Here is a 17,083-nt window from a genome sequence, read left to right as displayed (position 1 = left end):
TCCCCAGTCCTGGCAGGGCAAAGACATTTCTACCCACACCACCTTCACCTCCACCCCCACCTCCACCCCAGAGCTAGCAGGACAGAATTCAGCGCGCATTCAGCCCATTGGTTGAAGCTTCAATGAACTCTTCTCATATATACCTTCATATACACTTTGAGGACTGGGGGACGTTTTGTGGATTGTTTTCTTGTTTGTTTGTTTTGTTCAGTTTTTACTACAGATGGGAAAACCAAGAGGAATCCTGGCTGTGGCACACCCTCCAGAACACAGATGTGGCAGAGTTCCAAGACCTGTCTTTAGGAAGTCACCTGGATGATGGCTTTGAGACCATTCCAGAAAAAGAGTTCCACAATTGCTCCTTCACCCACTCTCCCAGGCTGGGTGGAAAGTCCAGATGCTTCCACTGGGGGTGGTCAGCCCATAGCCTGGGATTATGAGGAGAGGTGGGAGAGCTTCCTAGAAGGTTGTAGAATTCCCAGACTCAGAAGGGACTGGGATTTCTCTGGGAGGGGAGGGGTCTGCAGGAGGGAATTAGAATTGAGAAGGTGAGGAAGAAATGAAGCCTGTTGTACTTAATCCATTCACTTACTACTCAGCTAATCAGGGAAAATGTAAACTTCTTCTCCATTCATTAATAAATCAATCCATTTGCCATTCACCCATGTGCCTGGAAGGCCTTGAGGCACCACCGCCCCTCCCCCAGCCCCAGGGACTGATGGTGACTCTGTTGGCCTCTCTCCCCCTCCCCCAGGATGTCCTCAGGGGCTCCCCCGCCCCAGCTCCCTCACCTGGAATAGATGGAAAATTGAATTCCTCCCTACTCTTCCCTCAGGGTCTGACTAGTGTGGAGTCACAGTGTTTTTGTATGTCTATCTCTACCAGGGTCTGTTGGATAAGAAGGGACTTTCATTCTCTCCTGGCAGTTGGTCCTCCTACACATCCAAACTCCCTGCCCCCACATCTGATCTTATTTTCTCTCTGCTCTGCATAGGCTGTCCTGGACTAAGAGGATGAGAGCATTTGCTAAATGGGACCAGGACAGGGTCAGAGAACCTGCTGTGGGGAGACCCTGGGGCCTGGTGGCCACAAGAGTTTGGCAGAGGAAGTGGGACAGGAGACAGGGCACACAGAGGACTGAGGAACTCCTACCACCAGAGGGCAGTGAATACCAAGGAGGGGGTACACTCCCTGGCTTTGCAGGAGACAATGCTTACGGACTGATCATGAACTTTATGCATTTTCAAACTGTAAGGTCCAGATAAGTTATTAGAATTAAAAAGGAAGTCTGGGTACAGTGGATCACACCTGTAATCCTAACATTCTGGGAGGCCAAGGCAGATAGATTGCTTGAGCTGAGGAGTTGGAGACCAGCCTGAGCAAGAGCAGCCCCCGTCTCTACCAAAAGTGGATGAAGAAAATAGCCAGGTCATTGGCTATCAGACAATAATAAAGATGAAGTAGAAGACATAGATCGACAGAAAGATGATGCGAGACTTCTATGTTTAACTAACGCTCTGTGGAGAACTCTTATAAAAGATCAAATGATACCAGGGTGTTGTGGCTCCCTCAAGCCTGTAATTCTAGCACTCTGGGAGGCGGAGGCAGATGGATTGCCCTGAGCTCATAGGTTGGAGACCAGACTGAACAAGAGGGAGACTCCATCTCTAAAAAAATAGCCAGGTATTGTGGTGGGTGTTGTAGTCCCAGCTACTCGGGAGACTGAGGCAAGAGAATCTCTTGAGCCCAAGAGTTGGAGGTTTCTGTGACCTGTGAAGCCACAGGACTCTACTGAGGGTGACAAAGTGAGGCTCTGTCTCAAAAAAAAAAAAAAGAAAAGAAAGTTTTTTAAAAAATCCAATTATGATACAATGCTACTATGACTTACTAACCAGTGTTCTATGTGCAGTACACTTAGAATCACAACATGTATTTGTTTTATTTTGTATTTGATTTCCTACTTAATTTTTGTTTTCCTCTCAGAGTAAAGTTTATTTTATTTTATTTTGAGACAGAGTCTCACTATGTCACCCTAAGTATAGTGCCATGGACTCACAGCTCACAGCAACCTCAAACTCTTAGGCTTAATCAATTCTCTTGCTTCAGCCTCCCAAGTAGCTGGGACTACAGATGCCTGCCACAATTCCCAGCTATTTTTTTGTTGTAGTTGTCATTGTTGTTTAGCAAGATTGGGCCGGATTTGAACCTGCCAGCCTGGGTGTATGTGGCCAGCGCCCTAACCACTGAGCTTGACGCACTGAGCCAGAGTAAAGTTTAGATGCAGATTTGTGCAGCTCGAAGGGGCTGAACTCCTGCGAACTATGCTCATGTGCCCAAACTGGAGTGAACCAAAGTGAAGTCACTGACTTACAAGGAGAAACCAGCAGGGGTCCAGTTGAGCGGCCATCAGATCATTGCCCAATGGGCAAATCCAGCCCAGAAGCCACAATCACAAGAACCCATGTATACTGAGCCCTTCCCTCTGTCCTGATAATTGGGGGCAATTTTAAGACTGAACAGTAGCAGTTGGCACCTGTGGCTCAGTGCGTAGGGCACCGAACCCATAAACAGAGGTGGAGGGTTCGAACCTGGCCCCGGCCAAACTGCAACAAAAAAACAGCCAGGCGTTGTGGCAGGCACCTGTGGTCCTACCTATTAAAAAAAAAAAAAAAAAAAGAATGAGGATGGCTCCTTCGAACTGGCTGGCTGGCTTTCCTGAGATATGGGAGGTCCCCACGGGTAATGGGTGCTGATTACCCTCAGTCCCATGCACTAGAGCCCAATGGAGGAGAAACCAAAGCTATGTCGACCACTGAGGTTTACCAGCACAACCCCCCCTCCCTCCCCCCCCCCCCCCCCCCCCCCCGCAAGCAGTAGCTCCTCAAAGATGAAAGGATTAATCAATTATTCAACTCCACCAAGGGGAAAAGACTGACTGCAGGGTGGGGTGGAAAAGGGTGGGTCCCAGTAAGGTGGGACTGGGTGGGCACAACACGCAGGTATTTAAAACTGGGCCCTGTGGATACAGCCTAATGTTCTGGATACAGTGGGAGCAGCATGGAAGATCCAAATGATTTCCAGGGTGAGTCAGAGTCCGGAGTCGAGCTGGGCAGGGATGGGGCTGTGGGGGGCTGAGCTTGCAGCCCAGGCTGCAGAGTGCTGATTGAGGCAGCCAGAGAAGGCCTAGGTTGTCTAGGATGCCTTCCTGCCCTCTAGAGTGGGGAGAACTTGGCAGTATTTGGGAAATGAAATTATGCAAGTGAGTTGAGTAGAGGGACTGGGCCCATGGTCCCTCCCACCAAGTTTCAGGGTCTCTGAAATGTTGGACAGGAAGGGGATCTGGGAGAGGGTAGAGCAGGCCTGAGGCACAGCCAGAGATCCTCTGGGGTGAGAAGCCCACCAGTCTGCCTTCCCCAACAACATAGGCGGCGGCTGTTATCAGCACTATTTCTTTCTTTCTTTCTTTCTTTCTTTTTTTTGAGACAGAGTCACCCTTAGTAGAGTGCTATGGTATCACAGCTCACAGCAACCTCCCACTCTTGGGCTTAAATGATTCTCTTGCCTCAGTCTCCCAAGTAGCTGGGACTGCAGGCACCAGCCACAACACTGGTTATTTTTGGTTGCAGTGTTTGGCTGGCCCGGGATGGGTTAGAAACTGCTACCCTTGGTGTATGTAGTTGGCACCATAACCACTGTGCTACGGCCACAGAGCCTATCACCACACTTTCAAAGATGTGGACCCTGAGCCCAGAGAGATGCAGGGTCTGTGCTGGGAGGTGGAGAGCTGGTTCTGACCCAGGGCCTCTGGTCCTGATAGCCAGTGCCACCCAGGGCTGCCTCCCACCTTAGGACTTGAGCTGCTGGCCTGGCCTGGGGGAGGGGGCCCTTAGGGGACTGTGGGCTGCCTTGGGACTCATCTGACCCTGTTCCCTTTCCTCCCTCCCTCAGGCGTCCCACTGCCCTCAGACACCCCAAGGAGGCAGCGTAGAGAGCGCACCTGCTACACCAAAGAACAGCAGAGAGAGCTAGAAAAACATTTTGGGACAAATAAGTACCCCAACCATCAGGACCGCCAAGCCCTGGCAGAACAACTCAACCTGCAGGAGTACCAAGTGCAGGTCCGGTCTCCTCCCCTCCCCAGTAGTTTCAAGAACCATTGTTCCGGGGCGGCGCCTGTGGCTCAGTGAGCAGGGCGCTGGCCCCATATACCGAGGGTGGTGGGTTCAAACCCAGCCCCGGCCAAACTGCAACAAAAAAATAGCCGGGCGTTGTGGCGGGCGCCTGTAGTCCCAACTACTCGGGAGGCTGAGGCAGGAGAATCGCTTAAGCCCAGGAGTTGGAGGTTGCTGTGAGCTGTGTGACGCCACGGCACTCTACCGAGGGCCATAAAGTGAAACTCTGTCTCTACAAAAAAAAAAAAAACAAAAAAAACATCGTTCCTCTCCTGGTGCCTCCCTCCCTCCCAGGCAGGCATGCAGAGGCCCCACCTCCCCATCAAAGCTGGGGGAAGGGTCCCTCCACCTGTGGGGGCCCTGGACTACAAGCCCTGTCTGGATTCAACTGTGGTGGCACAAACCTGCCCACGTGATGGGCCCACTATACTGCCACACCACGGCCTCCCTCACCCCCAGCTCCCTGCACAGACCTCGGGGCCCCCCTGAGGCCATCCCCACAACCCTTGTTCGCGGAGCATTCCCCAGCCCTGGGCTCCTGGGCACCAGGCCTGCCCCTCCTGTCCTCAATACCCTTTGCCTTGCCATTCCACCTTTCTGAGCCTCCAGGGACCTATAATGGTCTGGGGCGGAAGGAGGGGCCTGAGGCACGCCCTGCTCCCTGATCTCAGATCTCTTTTATGTGTCCTCTCTGTCTCCCTTCTCCCCACTAGGTGTGGTTCAAGAACCGCAGGGCCAAAGAGAGCCGCGGAGGTCCCCGACAAGGAGCCCGCGGAGGTCCGGGACAGATAGCCCGCGGAGGTCCCGGACAGGTAGCCCGCGGAGGTCCGGGACAGATAGCCCGCGGAGGTCCCGGACAGGTAGCCCGCGGAGGTCCGGGACAGATAGCCCGCGGAGGTCCCGGACAGGTAGCCCGCGGAGGTCCGGGACAGGTAGCCCGCGGAGGTCCCGGACAGGTAGCCCGCGGAGGTCCCGGACAGGTAGCCCGCGGAGGTCCCGGACAAGAAGCTCGAGGAGGTCCGGGACAGGGAGCCCCAGGAGCCTGGGCTGTGCCCCCTGGCCCCAGGGCCCATGGCCCAGGCATCAGCCGCCCCGCGTTCCTGCACGGCCCAGGTTTCCCAAGCTCTCTTCTGTCCGGCCCTCCAGGAATCTTGCCAGCAGCAGAAGCCACCACTGATTTCAGCCTCCACCAGGCCTGGGGGCACCCAGGATACAGCGCCCAGGAGGGCGTCCCTGCTGCCCCAGGCCCCATGCCAGGCCCAAGCTCAGGCCCATTCCCAGGTCCAGGCCCAACTTCAGGTCCATTCCTAGGCCCATTTTCAGGTCCAAGCACAACCGCAGACCGAGGCTTATTCTCAGAGGCTGCCCCAGCCCCAGGTCCACTGTGGCCCCAGAGCCCTTATGCCTGCGATTTCTCGGCAGACGTTCCGACATTATCTGATATCTCTGAGCTCCTCTCATCCCAAGATCCCTCCCAGGTCTCCTCAGTCTCCATCACCACATCTGGGCACCAAGAGGGGGATGATTTTGTGGACAAAAAGGACTCAGGCTCTAGGTTCCTACTGGATTTATAGGGAGCTGTGCCTGCACAGCCCTGAAGATGTCAGGGGCCAGAGGGCCTGGACCTGCAGTGACTGGTTACTTTCTGCCAGTGGAATGCACAGCCCTTTACCCAGCCTGGTGGAGGCGCGCATGTGCTGCCTTAGCTGTGGGCCATCACAGGTCACCCTGCTATGAATGTCCTCACCTGATCATTGGTTGACTGAATGTCTCTGTTAACTAGGAGTGAAGACTGCTCTTGGAAGCCAAAAAGCTTTCCAAAGGACTTGTCTCAGCACTCCCTGTGGGTGCCATACATGTGACTTAATTGGTTTTATTATTCATTTTCCTGATATTTCAGAGGTTGAGAAATTCTCACATGGGCATTAAGAATTCTTATATAAAAGGGAAAATAGTTCCCTCGGTATTGGTTAATCAAATATGTTCCAGGTACTTTGCTTTTTTTGTTTGTTTGTTTCATACATTATATTAATAAAAAAAATTCTTGTGTAGGTATTCATGAGTTTTTGCCCTTTTTCTTTGCCTGATTTTGTATTTGTTACAAATGTTTATATCAACATAAAACTTCACTGGCCGCCAATATACTGGGAATAGCTCCTGTTTTTGTTCTTGTCTTTTTCCTTTTGTTAAATAGACCACTCTGGGCAACAATAAAAAAATTCATTTATTCTGGGCCCTGGCAGAAATATACATTGGTAGACAAATACTGTAGTTAAATCTCACTCCCACCAGCCCCCCAAATGTTCTAAATACAAACAACTTTAAATATTAGAGAGAATAGACAAGAACTGTTACAGGCATTTCTAAGTTTTGCCTACTAGAGATAAGTTTGTAGCAAGGGACCATTACTGCCAGAATAATGTTGAAATGAGTCTCAGTGTTTGGTGAGGAATATCTCCCACATGCTTCTTCTTTTTTTTTTTTTTTTAATAAATCATAGCTGTGTACATTAATGCGATCATGGGGCACCATACACTGGTTTTATAGACCGTTTGACACATTTTCATCACACTGGTTAACATAGCCTTCCTGGCATTTTCTTAGTTATTGTGCTAAGACATTTACATTCTACATTTACTAAGTTTCACATGTACCCTTGTCAGATGCACCACAGGTGTAATCCCACCATTTGCCCTCCCTCTGCCCACCACCCTCCCTCCCCTCCCTTTCCCCCTTCCCCCTATTCTTGGGTTCTAACTGGGTTATAGCATTCATGTGAAAGCCATGAATTAGTTTCATAGTAGGGCTGAGTACATTGGATACTTTTTCTTCCATTCTTGAGATACTTTACTAAGAAGAATATGTTCCAGCTCCATCCACGTAAACATGAAAGAGGTAAAGTCTCCATCTTTCTTTAAAGCTACATAATATTCCATGGTGTACATATACCACAATTTATTAATCCATTAGTGGATCGATGGGAACTTGGGCTTTTTCCATGACTTAGCAATTATGAATTGGGCTGCAATAAACATTCTGGTACAAATATCTTCGTTATGCTGTGATTTTTGGTCTTCTGGGTATATGCCTAGTAGAGGAATTGTAGGATTGAATGGCAGATCTATTTTTATATCTCTAAGTGTTCTCCAAACATCTTTCCAAAAGGAATATATTAATTTGCATTCCCACCAGCAGTGTAGAAGTGTTCCCTTTTCTCCACATCCACGCCAACATCTCTGGTCTTGGGATTTTTTGATATAGGCTAATCTTACTGGAGTTAGATGATATCTCAAAGTAGTTTTGATTTGCATTTCTCTGATGATTAAAGATGATGAGCATTTTTTCATATGTCTGTAGGCCATGCACCTGTCTTCTACAGAGAAGTTTCTCTTCAAGTCCCTTGCCCAGCTTGCCATGGGATCACTTGTTCTTTTCTTGCTTATACGTTTGAGTTCTCTGTGGATTATGGTTATTAAACCTTTGTCGGAGACATAACCTGCAAATATCTTCTCCCATTCTGAGGGCTGTTTGCTCGCTTTACTTACTGTGGTCTTGGCTGTGCACAAGCTTTTTAGTTTGATCAGGTCCCAGTAGTGTATTTTTGAAGCTGCTTCAATTGCCTGGGGGGTCCTCCTCATAAAATACTCGCCCAGACCGATTTCTTCAAGGGTTTTCCCTGCACTGTCTTCTGGTATTTTTATAGTTTCATGTCTTAAGTTTAAATCTTTAATCCAGTGAGAGTCTATCTTGGTTAATGGTGAAAGGTGTGGGTCCAGTTTCAGTCTTCTACGGGTTGCCAGCCAGTTCACCTAACACCACTTGTTAAATAGGGAATCTTTTCCCCACTGAATGCTTTTAATTGGCTTGTCAAAGATCAAATAACAGTAAGAAACTGGATCCATCTCTTGGTTCTCTATTCTGTTCCAGACATCTACTTCTCTGTTTTTGTGCCAGTACCATGCTGTTTTGATCACTATCGATTTGTAGTATAGTCTGAAGTCTGGTAGCATGATTCCTCCTGCTTTGTTTTTATTTCTGAGTAATGTCTTGGCTATTTGAAATTTTTTCTGATTCCATATCAAACGAAGTATTGTTTTTTCAAGATCTTTAAAGTATGAAAGTGGAGCTTTAATAGGGATTGCATTAAAATTGTATATTGCTTTGGGTAGTATGGACATTTTAACTATGTTGATTCTTCCCAGCCATGAGCATGGTATGTTTTTCCATTTGGTAACATTTTCAGCTATTTCTTTTCTTAGAGTTTCATAGTTCTCTTTATAGAGATCTTTCACGTCCTTTGTTAGATAAACTCCCAAATATTTCATCTTCTTTGGCACAACTGTGTATGGAATAGAGTCCTTAACTATTTTTTCAGCTTGACTATTGTTGGTATATATAAAGGCTACAGATTTATGAATGTTGATTTTGTAACCTGAGATGCTGCTGTATTCCTTGATCACTTCTAAGAGTTTTGTAGTAGAATCCCTGGTGTTTTCCAGATATACAATCATATCATCTGCAAAGAGCGAAAGTTTGATCTATTCCGACCTTATATGGATACCCTTGATCACCTTTTCTTCCCTAATTGTGGTTGCTAAAACTTCCATTACAATGTTAAAGAGCTTTGCAGACAATGGGCAGCCTTGTCTGGTTCCTGATCTGAGTGAAAATGATTTCAATTTAACTCCATTCAATACAATATTGGCTGTGGGTTTGCTGTAGATGGCCGCTATTAGTTTAAGAAATGTCCCTTCTATTCCAATTTTCTTAAGTGTTCTGATCATGAAGGGATGCTGTATAAGCCTCTTGCCTTTTGTTGGCCTTTTGCTTTTCTACAAGGTTTTAAAATGAGCTTTTGGACATTTGTAATCTTAGCACTATGGGAGTTCAAGGTGGTAGGATTGTTTGGGCTTAGGAGTTGGAGACCAGCCTGAGCAAGAGGGAGACCCCATCTCTACAAAAAATAGAAAAAATTTGGCAGGCACTGTGGCAGGCACCTGTAGTCCCAGATACTCAGGAGGCTGAGGCAAGAGAATCATTTGAGCCCAAAAGTTTGAGGTTGCTGTGAACTATGAGTTCATGGTGCTCTAGCCCGGGTGACACAATGAGACTGTCTCAACAACAACAAAAAGAGGTTTCATGTTTTTTCAATACATTTTAGGGATTTCAATTGGAATTAAATGATATCCCTGTATGTTTTGGGGAGGAATTGGCATCTTTATAATACTGAGCATTCGAATCTTTTTTTGGAGTATACATTCACATTCATTGAGTCTTTTATTGTTCTTTTTTGTTTGTTTGTTGTTTGTTTTTCTGAGACAGACTCTCATTCTGTTTCCCAGACACAGTGACATCAACTAGCTAGCAGCAGCCTCAAATTCCTGGGTTTGAGAGATCCTCCTTGATGCTATTGCCTCAGCCTCCGAGTAGCTGGGACTAATAACACCTAACACCAATCCCGGCTAATTCATTTTTTTTCTTTTTTTTTTTTGAGACAGTGTCACTTTGTTACCCCTGGTGGAGTGCCCTGGCATCACAGCAACCTCTAACTCTTGGGTTCAAGCAATAGTCTTGCCTCAGCCTCCCAAGAACTGGGGCTACAGGCATCCACTACAATGTCCAGGTAATTTTAGACACAGGGTCTCACTCCGGCTCAGGCTGGTCTTGAACTCGTCAGCTCAGGCAATCCGCCCATCTCGGCCTATCAAAGAGCTAGGATTACAGGAATCAAGCACCACACCTTGCCCCCATTTTTTTCTATTTTTAGTAGAGATGTGGTCTCATTATGGTGCTCAGCCTGATCTCCAACTCCTGAGCTGAAGGGTTCCTTCCACCCCAGTCTCCTGGAGTGCTAGGATTATAGGTGTGAGCCACCACACCCTAGTATTGTTTGGTCTTTTTTTTTGAGACAGAGCCTCACTTTGTCACCCTCAGTAGAGTGCTGTGGCTTCACAGTTCACAGAAACCTCCAACTCTTGGGCTCAAGAGAGTCTCTTGCCTCAGTCTCCCGAGTAGCTGGGACTACAACACCCACCACAATACCTGGCTATTTTTTTAGAGATGGAGTCTCCCTCTTGTTCAGTCTGGTCTCCAACCTATGAGCTCAGGGCAATCCATCTGCCTCCGCCTCCCAGAGTGCTAGAATTACAGGCTTGAGGGAGCCACAACACCCTGGTATCATTTGATCTTTTATAAGAGTTCTCCACAGAGCGTTAGTTAAACATAGAAGTCTCGCATCATCTTTCTGTCGATCTATGTCTTCTACTTCATCTTTATTATTGTCTGATAGCCAATGACCTGGCTATTTTCTTCATCCACTTTTGGTAGAGACGGGGGCTGCTCTTGCTCAGGCTGGTCTCCAACTCCTCAGCTCAAGCAATCTATCTGCCTTGGCCTCCCAGAATGTTAGGATTACAGGTGTGATCCACTGTACCCAGACTTCCTTTTTAATTCTAATAACTTATCTGGACCTTACAGTTTGAAAATGCATAAAGTTCATGATCAGTCCGTAAGCATTGTCTCCTGCAAAGCCAGGGAGTGTACCCCCTCCTTGGTATTCACTGCCCTCTGGTGGTAGGAGTTCCTCAGTCCTCTGTGTGCCCTGTCTCCTGTCCCACTTCCTCTGCCAAACTCTTGTGGCCACCAGGCCCCAGGGTCTCCCCACAGCAGGTTCTCTGACCCTGTCCTGGTCCCATTTAGCAAATGCTCTCATCCTCTTAGTCCAGGACAGCCTATGCAGAGCAGAGAGAAAATAAGATCAGATGTGGGGGCAGGGAGGTTGGATGTGTGTGAGGACCAACTGCCAGGAGAGAATGAAAGTCCCTTCTTATCCAACAGACCCTGGTAGAGATAGACATACAAAAACACTGTGACTCCACACTAGTCAGACCCTGAGGGAAGAGTAGGGAGGAATCCAATTTTCCATCTATTCCAGGTGAGGGAGTTGGGGCTGGGGAGTCCCTGAGGACATCCTGGGGGAGGGGGAGAGAGGCCAACAGAGTCACCATCAGTCCCTGGGGCTGGGGGAGGGGCGGTGGTGCCTCAAGGCCTTCCAGGCACATGGGTGAATGGCAAATGGATTGATTTATTAATGAATGGAGAAGAAGTTTACATTTTCCCTGATTAGCTGAGTAGTAAGTGAATGGATTAAGTACAACAGGCTTCATTTCTTCCTCACCTTCTCAATTCTAATTCCCTCCTGCAGACCCCTCCCCTCCCAGAGAAATCCCAGTCCCTTCTGAGTCTGGGAATTCTACAACCTTCTAGGAAGCTCTCCCACCTCTCCTCATAATCCCAGGCTATGGGCTGACCACCCCCAGTGGAAGCATCTGGACTTTCCACCCAGCCTGGGAGAGTGGGTGAAGGAGCAATTGTGGAACTCTTTTTCTGGAATGGTCTCAAAGCCATCATCCAGGTGACTTCCTAAAGACAGGTCTTGGAACTCTGCCACATCTGTGTTCTGGAGGGTGTGCCACAGCCAGGATTCCTCTTGGTTTTCCCATCTGTAGTAAAAACTGAACAAAACAAACAAACAAGAAAACAATCCACAAAACGTCCCCCAGTCCTCAAAGTGTATATGAAGGTATATATGAGAAGAGTTCATTGAAGCTTCAACCAATGGGCTGAATGCGCGCTGAATTCTGTCCTGCTAGCTCTGGGGTGGAGGTGGGGGTGGAGGTGAAGGTGGTGTGGGTAGAAATGTCTTTGCCCTGCCAGGACTGGGGAGGGGGAGAAAGGATCATATGGGAACCCAGAGAGACTGGGATCAGGGGACCATTTGCCAGAGGGGATAGTTGACATCTCCAAATCAATCAGGGAAGGGAAAACCCATTTTCAGATCTTCAGGGATCGGGGAGAGATATGGTCAGACTCACAGACACAGGGTGCCCTGTTGTCCAGGTGAAATGAAGTGTGACAAAGATGACACAAGGAATTTAAGCATTGTCCAGAGGGGAACGGGGGTAGTTCCTGTTCATGGAGCTCCATTCCAGGATGAAAAGCATGGAATCAGAAAGAAATTGAGGAGGTAAACCACCTTCTGGCAGGGACCAACTGAGTCCCAAAATGATACAGAGGATGGCGCACTGTTTGAGTGGCACAGAGTCATCATCAGAGACCCAGGTGCTGACTCCTCAGCCTGGCTGGAGGGAGAGTGGGGCATGAAACACCTCACCTGTCCTCACCTGGATTCTGCTCACAGGAGCCCTCCTTCCAACTAGACACCCAGACTCGAACCCTGTCAGGGCTACCTGTATCCCTGCAGGACAGGACACTCAATCCGGACAGGCCACTTGGTTTAACACCCTGGGTCATCCTACATGCCTGGATCTAGATTCTGGCTCAGCACATCTGGGTGGGACTTGAGATTTTTACATTTCTTTCTTTTTTTTTATCTTTTCTTTCCTATACTTTATTATTTTTTTTCTTATTTTTTTTTATTAAATTGTAGCTGTGTACATCAATATGATCATGGGGAACCATACACTTGTTTCATACAATATTTGACACATTTTCATCTCATTAGTTGACATAGCCCTCCTGGCATTTTCCTAGTTACTTTGCCAAGACATTTACATTCCACATTTGCCAAGGCTCACATGTACCTTTGTAAGATGCACCACATGTGTGATCCTTTCAATCCCCCTCCCTCTACCCACGTCCCCCCTCCCTCCCGATTTTTACATTTCTAACAAGTTTCCAGGAGATGCTTCTGGTTGGGGACAACACTTGGGAATCACTGCTCCAAACTGATGGTCTAGGCCTGGTGCAGTGGCTCATGCCTGTAATTCTAGCACTCTGGAGGCTGACAAGGGAGGCATGCTTGAGTTCAAGAGTTTGAGACCAGCTTGAGCAAGAGGGAAACCTCATCTCTCCTAAAAATACAAAAAATAGCCAGGCCTTGTGGCAAGTGCCTGTAGTTCCAGCTACTCAGGAGGCTGAGGCTGGAGGATCACTTAGTCCCAGCAGTCTGAGGTTGCTGTGAGCTAGGCTGATGCCACGGCACTCAAGCCTGGGGAATAGAGTGTGACTCTGTCTCAAAAAAAGAATAAATAAACTGAGGGTCTCAAACTCGCCACACGTTAGAACCATCTGGGAAGTTTATCATTCCTATACTCCAGGCCAAGGACACAGTATCCAGAGCACTCCTGTATGCCAAGCTACTAGGGAGGCTGAGGCAAGAGGATCACTTGAGCCCAGGAGTTGAAGACCAGCCTGGGCAACCTAGCAAGACCCCATCTCTAACAACAACAAAAGACCAGTGTACATGGGTGTGTTTGTGTATGTGTGTGTGTGTGTGTGTGAGGAATCAGTGTTTTAAAGCTCCTACTTGATAGCCATGTACAAAGCTTGAGAACTACTGCTGTCAACCGAGGAGGAGATGGACTCTAAGGAGTCAAGGTATCACTGTCATGGCTAGGATTATACCACGACTTTCACTAGAAGAAAGTTCAAAATTGCTTTATCTGCTTTCACAGAAATCCATCTGCATAAAATCAAGTATCATAAAAAGAAACATTTTGAATGGGCACCATTATTTTATAGTAAGTGAATGCAGTTCCTAACAATGCTTTTGTTGTTAAAAAAATGTTTTCAGAACCCATTAAAACCTTTTTTTTATTTACAAAACGTTTATATCGTGCAACTCGCCGTCTTCATTTTTCCTTCGTATCAAAGTCCATTTTAACTGACTCTTTCCCTGAAATTCTTCTAAAGAAAATGTCAAACGGTCTGTGAAGCTAGTGTATGATGCCCCATGATCATAGCAATGTACACAGCTATGATTTATTTTTTTGCATATATAAAATATTTATTAGATGTCTGCTCAATTCATTAGCAGAAACCCACTTTTTTTTTTTGCAAGAGGTTGGGAAGAAAAGGAAAAAAAATCACACTTTGAACAAAAAAAAGTTGGTAAACAACTTCTGATAAGTATGGGGTAAAATTACAAGAATTTCAGAAATTTTATGATTAATAATTGTTTTAGCTACAATTAACAAAGCATCTCTACCTTTTAAAAAATATTTACAAAATTAAAGAGTGTATTTCTACATGTCCTGCACAAGACAAAGGCAACATTTTGCTAAAAATATTTAATAGCCCCTCCCATTCTTTTTTCAGGCCCTCCCTGTTAAGTTGCACCTCCGAGTGCAAACATTAAATTAACTGTAAGGCTTTTTTTGTCTGAAGACAGTAAAGACATGTGCTTCTGTACCATGCAGATTTTCAAAATGGAGGTTTTAAAGTAACAGCACAAAATGAGATTTATAGAAAGACATTAAATAATCACTCTAAGACTTGGTAAAAATCCAAAAGAAAAAAAAAATCAATGGTGAGCAAACCTGATGTATACTGTTATAAACGTGGGAGATGTAAAAAAGTGAGCAGGCAAATAACCCAAGGGCCTTCTTTCGATGTCTGAAATGACTGGATAAACCACATAAGGTTTGGAGTGTTCATAGTTCCTAGGATTTTACTTCTGTACGTTACTAAAAATATACAAGTATTGTGCTGGGTATTTTGGCACCTAATCTTTCTAAATTTCTTATATATTGAAAAGATTCTGGCATGGGAATAGATTTAAACAAGACATAACTCAGTAATACCGCATGATTTCAGGAAAGGTCAATTGGTACAAATAATAAGCACATTTAAATGCTGAACAGCAAGAATCTTTTGCTTAGTGTCCAAAAAGGTTGACTATAACCCAAACATAGAGGTTGCAATTCTGTTAAGCTTGTGGCCTGGTAAAACTGCTTTACAATACTCCTATGGAAGCTTCGTTAATCCAGCCAACATGTTGGCTAATAACGTACGTATGACAAATTAGGTTCGGTCTCAAGTTTTACTTCCAAGGCAATAGCATCAGGCACCCCAGTTTTACTGAATGCAACAGTTGTTTCTATGATCATTGGAGTTTTGAAGCGCAGCCGCATCTGAGGACGATACTTCTCCAAATACAAAAGTTGCTTGCTGTTAAAAGCTCCCCGCCGCTTTTGTCTCATGAATTGTACTGCATCTTCGTATTTCATTCCACCTTCAATTGACGCGAGAGCAAGGAGCACTGGAGCTCTCCCAAGGCCCGCAGCACAATGAACGGCAATACAACAACCAGGTTCTTCACGAAACTTGATTTTTACGAGACTTAACCAGTCATCAACAATCTGGTTAGATGGTGGTGCACCATCATCAAAAGGCCAGTCGAGAACATGGATGCCTTCTTTCTCCACAAGAGTAGTGGCATAAGTTGCTTCACACACTCTTACTATTGTGGTAACTCCATACTTCTTAAGCTCCTCTCTAAATTTGTTTCAGGTCGCATTGGTTGGATTGTGTGTAATAAGAAATCTCATGCTCTTGTATGTGACTTCTACAGGAGCTGGACGGTTCATTCGAGCCACGTTAATTTAGTTAAAAAACACTCAAAAGGGTTATGAAAGAATTTAAAAAATTGAATACAGAAATGATGCAAAGAAACTGAAGTCTACTTCAATATACTCCACTTGGAATTCTCAGTGCTTTGAGGGTGAAGTTGGAAGTAATGATAAATGAAATGAACGTCCTAACAAGAAGCAGCAATTCTGGGAGGCGCCTGTGGCTCAGTGGGTAGGGCGCCGGCCCCATATACCGAGGGTGGCGGGTTCAGACCCAGCCCCGGCCAAACTGCAACCAAAAAATAGCCGGGCGTTGTGGCGGGCGCCTGTAGTCCCAGCTACTCGGGAGGCTGAGACAGGAGAATCGCTTAAGCCCAGGAGTTGGAGGTTGCTGTGAGCTGTGCGACGCCACGGCACTCTACCGAGGGCCATAAAGTGAGAGTCTGTCTCTACAAAAAAAAAAAAAGAAGCAGCAATTCTTCAATCCGGTAATACTGAGGCAACAGAAAGGAAGTGCACTGAGGTTTACCCCATCCGGGTCGGAACTCTTGTAAAATGCTCTGCAGATTTCAAGTCAACACTTCTGTGTCCGGGTTAACCGCTCTTACGGGGGCTTCTTGGTGGAGTCGTAATGAATTTCTACAGTTCACTTGTCTGCACAGAGGTCGTGCTGTGCCTGGCAGTCATCTCCACTGCCCTTCAGAAACCCCGTAAATGTGTGACCAAGAACACCACAGAACTGAGGAATATGTTTACTCATTGAAGATTGTGGCCTAATCATACAGCCGGTCCCCAGGCGGCGGCGACACAGGCGGCAGCTGTGGCGGCGGCTGCAGGGCAGGAGGCGGCGGTGGTCGTCGCGGGGCGGCGGCGGCGGGGGCACCAGACTCTACCATGCCCACAGCTATGATTTAATAAAAAAAAAAAAACAGAGATAAAATGTTGCACAGAAGATAACTTACACATAGTGCATGTTTTTTGTTTTTGTTTTTGAGACAGAGTCTCTCTGTGTGTCCTAGGTAGAGTGCCGTGGCGTCATAGCTCACAGCAACGTCAAACTCTTGGGCTCGAGGGATCCTCTTGCCTCAGTTTCCCAAGTAGCTGGGACTACAGGCCCCCAAAACAATGCCTGGCTAGTATTTTTATTTTTAGGAGAGACAGGATCTTATTTGCTCAGGCTGATCTAGAACACCTGAGCTCAAGGGGATACTCCCACCTTGGCTTCCCAAACTGCCAGAAGGCCTGGCTGTGCCTGTTTTTATAGTTGTTACTTAGATGTCCCTGGAGATGCAGTGGTTTGGGTCCTTGGTTCATTCAGGAGCATCAACAGAACTGGAAGTCAGAGGGGTCCACATACCTGCTGTGATGCTTCACGGCCACCAGGAGACAGCAGTACAACACCGCTCCAGTCCCAGAGAGTAGCCAGGGAGAGATTGGGCCTTGCTTGTCCCTGGTTCTCCCAGGACTCACCGAGGCGTGCTGGCTCCATACAGGGAAGATCTGGGTGGGATGAGGAGAGACATCCTATGTTCCAGTGGA

At 46.9% G+C, this 17,083-nt stretch overlaps 1 pseudogene; it reads right to left on the bottom strand.

The window, feature by feature from the left end:
* Window positions 1-14,628: 14,628 nt before the first annotated feature.
* On the bottom strand, window positions 14,629-15,930 carry LOC128595783 (protein tyrosine phosphatase type IVA 1-like; annotated as a pseudogene).
* Window positions 15,931-17,083: the final 1,153 nt, after the last annotated feature.

This window comes from Nycticebus coucang, chromosome 10 (assembly GCF_027406575.1).
Source record: "Nycticebus coucang isolate mNycCou1 chromosome 10, mNycCou1.pri, whole genome shotgun sequence".
Lineage (NCBI taxonomy): Eukaryota > Metazoa > Chordata > Mammalia > Primates > Lorisidae > Nycticebus > Nycticebus coucang.
Note: the sequence above shows the minus strand (reverse complement) of the source record. Positions and strands in the feature narration are given on the sequence as shown.